Below are 6,526 nucleotides of genomic sequence, written 5' to 3' on the forward strand. Positions count from 1 at the left end.
ACGGGACAGCAGGATGGCAGCAAGGCAGTGGCCGAGAGAATATAGAACATTGGACAGTGTGAGTGACAATGCGTGGCATACTTAATCGTTGGCCTACCTGCATACCAATAATATCGGACGATGCGCTCGACGTTACTGAGGAAGGGAATTTTTCTCAGACTTAACATTATAGAATATAACTTTAATCCGATCAAGCTGATGGCCAATACTCAGTTACAAGAGTAAACAAAAACAGTTTCATAGAAAAGGTTTTGATAAAAATACACAAACAATAGTAAATCTGACAGATTTAGTACCAGAAATTATTTAGAATGTTGAAAGGTGTCACCGATTGTATCTTGATACACTCGCCTGACTTCGGTGCAGGCAGCGTTGTGTTCATTTTTCACTCAGTGACGGTGTGAATATGAGTATAAATGGTTTTCTGTCTCTATACTGTCGATACAAAAGTCTACACACCCCTGTTCGAATGCCAGGTTTTTGTGATATTAAAAAATGAGACCAAGATAAATCATTTGTGAACTTTTTCATGCGTTTAACGTGAACTGTAACCTGTACAACTCAAGCATGTATAGAACAAGCATTTTTCTCAGTTACGGCATCATAGTGGACCCGTGAATCAAGAATGTAAGATACACTTTGTTCATTTGTGTGACAGAAGAGTCAAGCAGAGATGGTTGACACTGTGGATAAAAATAGCAACTATTTGTCCTTGCGTTGCGTTCAGGTTGGTTGGAGGGTGGCTGGCGTTTGCTAGACTAGCCTGTGCGATCTAAAGAGAACATAATCAAATGCATTATAGATTTTCTCATTTCATGGATGGCTGCTAGCTGGAGGCTGCACAAATGTTGCCCTTAGGGGGAAGACATTCTACTCGTAACGCGAAGAACGGAATGGAACTCGGACGTTTAGTTGAATACATAAACGAATAGATCCTTATTGTACCAACCTGAACGTGACTGTGCATGTCATATCAGATTTCAAAAATAGATCAAGTAAAAGTTGGGGAATAAACAATTCATATTTACTGCTATTTTTTAGTGGAGGTGGAAACGACCAAATACAATAATAACATGAAAAAAAACCAAAATCTTCAAATATGAACCCAGAAAAATCCGATTGATTACTACTTTGAAATCTCTATATTTTGAATAGTTAATGAAAAGGGATGCCTTACTGCATAAGTGAATAGGTGAAAGGTGAAAGATTAAAGTGCTCAATAAAAATGCAACCAAAACACTTCACAATCCACCCACTTGGTGCTGAGAAATAAAAAAGTGACGAGAGAATAATGGCGGAATTGGAGAGCGGGCAGGCAAGTCGAGTGTTCAGCCATTCACCTGATTCACGAGCAGATGTGACGCACATGCCCCCGGTCTTGGGCTTGACCCACAATCTCGCGGTCTCCATCTTTGCCTCGTCTCAAAAAGATGATTGTGCTCTAACTGAAACCGTTATTTCAGCAACATACTGAAATTTCAACTGTAGGTTACTTACTTATTCAGTCCACTATGCAGCCATGTTGACTTTCAGGTTCTTCTTAGTTCTGCAAAGAGAACTCAAAGTGGCCTATCTTGAATGTGACAACTTGGCTTATTCGGCCTCTAAAATGAAGACTGAACATTAAATGTCAAAGATTGATGTGATGATGCAGTAACGTTTTTAAAAATGATTCATTTGTGACCTCAGTTTGGGACTGCATTTCTGACAGTAACATCATAGACCACCGATTTGAACATTCGCATAAACAATCAGATCTATTCGAGTGTTTCAATCGTTTTGCTTGTTCTTTGTTCTTTACTGTAAATGTGCAGTTATATTTGTCTTCATATGTGACTTCGGCCCCTCCTTGAGCTGTCACCTTGTCGTGTTGGAGGGGTTTGTGTGTCCCAGTGATCCTAGGAGCTAAGTTGTCTGGGGCTTTATGGCCCTGGCAGGGTCACCCATGACAAACAGGTCCTAGGTGAGGGACGAGACAAAGCACGGCTCAAAGACCCCTAATGATGACGACAAACAATGGACTTCGTTTTGCCTTGCCTGGATGCGGGTCACCGGGGCCCCCCACTGGAGCCAGGCCTGGTGGTGGGGCTCGAAGGCGAGCGCCTGGTGGCCGGGCCTGCACCCATGGGGCCCGGCCGGGCACAGCCCGAAAGGGTAACGTGGGTCCCCCTTCCCACGGGCTCACCACCTGTGGGAGGGGCCATAGGGGTCGGATGCAGTGTGAGCTGGGCGGCTGCCGTAGGCGGGGACCTTGGCGATCCGATCCCCAGCTACAGAAGCTGGCTCTAGGGACGTGGAATGTCACCTCTCTGGCAGGGAAGGAGCCCGAGCTGGTGTGTGAGGTCGAGAAGTTCCGACTAGATATAGTCGGACTCGCCTCCACACACAGCTTGGGCTCTGGTACCAGTCCTCTCGAGAGGGGTTGGACTCTCTTCCACTCTGGAGTTGCCCGTGGTGAGAGGCACCGAGCAGGTGTGGGTATACTTATTGCCCCCCGGCTCGGCGCCTGTACGTTGGGGTTCACCCCGGTGGACGAGAGGGTAGCCTCCCTACGCCTTCGGGTGGGGGGACGGGTCCTGACTGTTGTTTGTGCCTATGCACCAAACAGCAGTTCAGAGTACCCACCCTTTTTGGAGTCCTTGGAGGGGGTGCTGGAGAGCGCTCCCGCTGGGGACTCCATTGTTCTGTTGGGGGACTTCAATGCTCACATGGGCAATGACAGTGAGACCGGGAAGGGCGTGATTGGGAGGAACGGCCCCCTCGATCAAAACCCGAGCGGTGTTCTGTTATTGGACTTCTGTGCTTGTCACGGCTTGTCCATAACGAACACCATGTTCAAGCATAAGGGTGTCCACACGTGCACTTGGCACCAGGACACCCTAGATCGCAGTTCGATGATCGACTTTGTGGTCGTGTCATCGGACTTGCGGCCACATGTCTTGGACACTCGGGTGAAGAGAGGGGCGGAGCTGTCAACTGATCACCACCTGGTGGTGAGTTGGCTCCGATAGTGGGGGAAGATGCCGGTCCGACGTGGCAGGCCCAAACGTATTGTGAGGGTCTGCTGGGAACATCTGGCAGAATCCCCTGTCAGAAGGAGTTTCAACTCCCACCTCCGACAGAACTTTGCTCATGTTCCGGGGGAGGCGGGGGACATCGAGTCCGAATGGACCATGTTCCACGCCTCCATTGCTGAGGCGGCCGACCGGAGCTGTGGCCGTAAGGTGGTCGGTGCCTGTCGTGGCGGCAATCCCCGAACCCGCTGGTGGACACCAACGGTGAGGGATGCCGTCAAGCTGAAGAAGGAGTCCTATTGGGCCGTTTTGGCCTGTGGGACTCCTGAGGCAGCTGATGGGTACCGGCTGGCCAAGCGTAATGCAGCTCTGGTGGTCGCTGAAGCAAAAACCCGGGTATGGGAGGAGTTCGGTGAGGCCATGGAGAAAGACTTCCGGACGGCTTCGAGGAAATTCTGGTCCACCATCTGACGTCTCAGGAGAGGAAAGCAGTGCACCACCAACACTGTGTATAGTGGGGATGGGGCGCTGCTGACCTCGACTCGGGACGTTGCGAGTCAGTGGGAAGAATACTTCGAAGACCTCCTCAATTCCACCGACACGCCTTCCCATGAGGAAGCAGAGTGTGGGTTCTCTGAGGCGGGCTGTCCTATCTCTGGGGTTGAGGTCACCGAGGTGGTTAAAAAGCTCCTCGGTGGCAACGCCCCGGGGGTGGATGAGATTCGCCCGGAGTTTCTCAAGGCTCTGGATGTTGTGGGGCTGTCCTGGTTGACACGCCTCTGCAACATTGCATGGACATCGGGGACAGTGCCTCTGGATTGGCAGACTGGGGTGGTGGTCCCCCTTTTTAAGAAGGGGGACCGGAGGGTATGTTCCAACTACAGGGGGATCACACTGCTCAGCCTCCCTGGTAAGGTCTATTCAGGGGTGCTGGAGAGGAGGGTCCGTCGGGAAGTCGAATCTCAGATTCAGGAGGAGCAGTGTGATTTTCGTCCTGGCCGTGGAACAGTGGACCAGCTCTACACCCTCGGCAGGGTCCTCGAGGGTGCATGGGAGTTCGCCCAACCAGTCTACATGTGTTTTGTGGACTTGGAGAAGGCGTTCGACCGTGTCCCTCGGGGAGTCCTGTGGAGGGTGCTTCGGGATTATGGAGTACCGAACCCCCTGATACGGGCTGTTCGGTCCCTGTACGACCGGAGTCAGAGTTTGGTCCGCATATCCGGCAGTAAGTCGGACTTGTTCCCGGTGAGGGTTGGACTCCGCCAAGGCTGCCCTTTGTCGCCGATTCTGTTCATAACTTTTATGGACAGAATTTCCAGGCGCAGCCGAGGCGTAGAGGGGGTCCGATTTGGTGGCCTCAGTATTGCATCTCTGCTTTTTGCTGATGATGTGGTTCTGTTGGCTTCATCAAGCCGTGAGCTCCAACTCTCACTGGAGCAGTTCGCAGCCGAGTGTGAAGCGGCTGGGATGAGAATCAGCACCTCCAAATCTGAGACCATGATCCTCAGTCGGAAAAGGGTGGCATGCCCTCTCCAGGTCGGGGATGAGATCCTGCCCCAAGTGGAGGAGTTCCTGCCCCAAGTGGAGGAGTTCAAGTATCTTGGGGTCTTGTTCCGTCTGTTGATCTCCCGTTCCATTCTTCCCTCACTCGTGAACAAGACCCCAAGATACTTGAACTCCTCCACTTGGGGCAGGAACTCCTCCACTTGGGGCAGGATCTCATCCCCGACCTGGAGAGGGCATGCCACCCTTTTCCGACTGAGGACCATGGTCTCAGATTTGGAGGTGCTGATTCTCATCCCAGCCGCTTCACACTCGGCTGCGAACTGCTCCAGTGAGAGTTGGAGCTCACGGTTTGATGAAGCCAACAGAACCACATCATCAGCAAAAAGCAGAGATGCAATACTGAGGCCACCAAACCGGACCCCCTCTACGCCTTGGCTGCGCCTAGAAATTCTGTCCATAAAAGTTATGAACAGAATCGGCGACAAAGGGCAGCCTTGGCGGAGTCCAACCCTCACCGGGAACAAGTCCGACTTGCTGCCGGATATGCGGACCAAACTCTGACTCCGGTCGTGCAGGGACCGAACAGCCCGTATCAGGGAGTTCGGTACCCCATAATCCCGAAGCACCCTCCACAGGACTCCCCGAGGGACACGGTCGAACGCCTTCTCCAAGTCCACAAAACACATGTAGACTGGTTGGGCGAACTCCCATGCACCCTCGAGGACCCTGCCGAAGGTGTAGAGCTTGTCCACTGTTCCACGGCCAGGACGAAAACCACACTGCTCCTCCTGAATCTGAGATTCGACTTCCCGACGGACCCTCCTCTCCAGCACCCCTGAATAGACCTTACCAGGGAGGCTGAGCAGTGTGATCCCCCTGTAGTTGGAACACACCCTCCGGTCCCCCTTCTTAAAAAGGGGGACCACCACCCCAGTCTGCCAATCCAGAGGCACTGTCCCCGATGTCCACGCGATGTTGCAGAGGCGTGTCAACCAGGACAGCCCCACAACATCCAGAGCCTTTAGGAACTCCGGGCGAATCTCATCCACACCCGGGGCCCTGCCACCGAGGAGCTTTTTAACTACCTCGGTGACCTCAAACCCAGAGATAGGAGAGCCCGCCTCAGAGAACCCACACTCTGCTTCCTCATGGGAAGGCGTGTCGGTGGAATTGAGGAGGTCTTCGAAGTATTCTCCCCACCGACTCACAACGTCCCGAGTCGAGGTCAGCAGCGCCCCATCCCCACTATACACAGTGTTGGTGGTGCACTGCTTTCCTCTCCTGAGACATCGGATGGTGGACCAGAATTTCCTCGAAGCCGTCCGGAAGTCTTTCCCTATGACCTCACCGAACTCCTCCCATACCCGAGTTTTTGCTTCAGCGACCACCAGAGCTGCATTACGCTTGGCCAGCCGGTACCCATCAGCTGCCTCAGGAGTCCCACTGGCCAAAAAGGCCCAATAGGACTCCTTCTTCAGCTTGACGGCATCCCTCACCGTTGGTGTCCACCAACGGGTTCGGGGATTGCCGCCACGACAGGCACCGACCACCTCACAGCTCCGGTCGGCCGCCTCAGCAATGGAGGCGTGGAACATGGTCCACTCGGACTCGATGTCCCCAGCCTCCCCCGGAACATGAGCAAAGTTCTGTCGGAGGTGGGAGTTGAAACTCCTTCTGACAGGGGATTCTGCCAGACGTTCCCAGCAGACCCTCACAATACGTTTGGGCCTGCCACGTTGGACCGGCATCTTCCCCCACCATCGGAGCCAACTCACCACCAGGTGGTGATCAGTTGACAGCTCCGCCCCTCTCTTCACCCGAGTGTCCAAGACATGTGGCCGGAACTCCGATGACACGACCACAAAGTCGATCATCGAACTGCGACCTAGGGTGTCCTGGTGCCAAGTGCACGTGTGGACACCCTTATGCTTGAACATGGTGTTCGTTATGGACAATCCATGACGAGCACAGAAGTCCAATAACAGAACACCGCTCGGGTTCTGATC

This window comes from Phycodurus eques, chromosome 2 (assembly GCF_024500275.1).
Source record: "Phycodurus eques isolate BA_2022a chromosome 2, UOR_Pequ_1.1, whole genome shotgun sequence".
NCBI classification, from domain to species: Eukaryota; Metazoa; Chordata; class Actinopteri; order Syngnathiformes; family Syngnathidae; genus Phycodurus; species Phycodurus eques.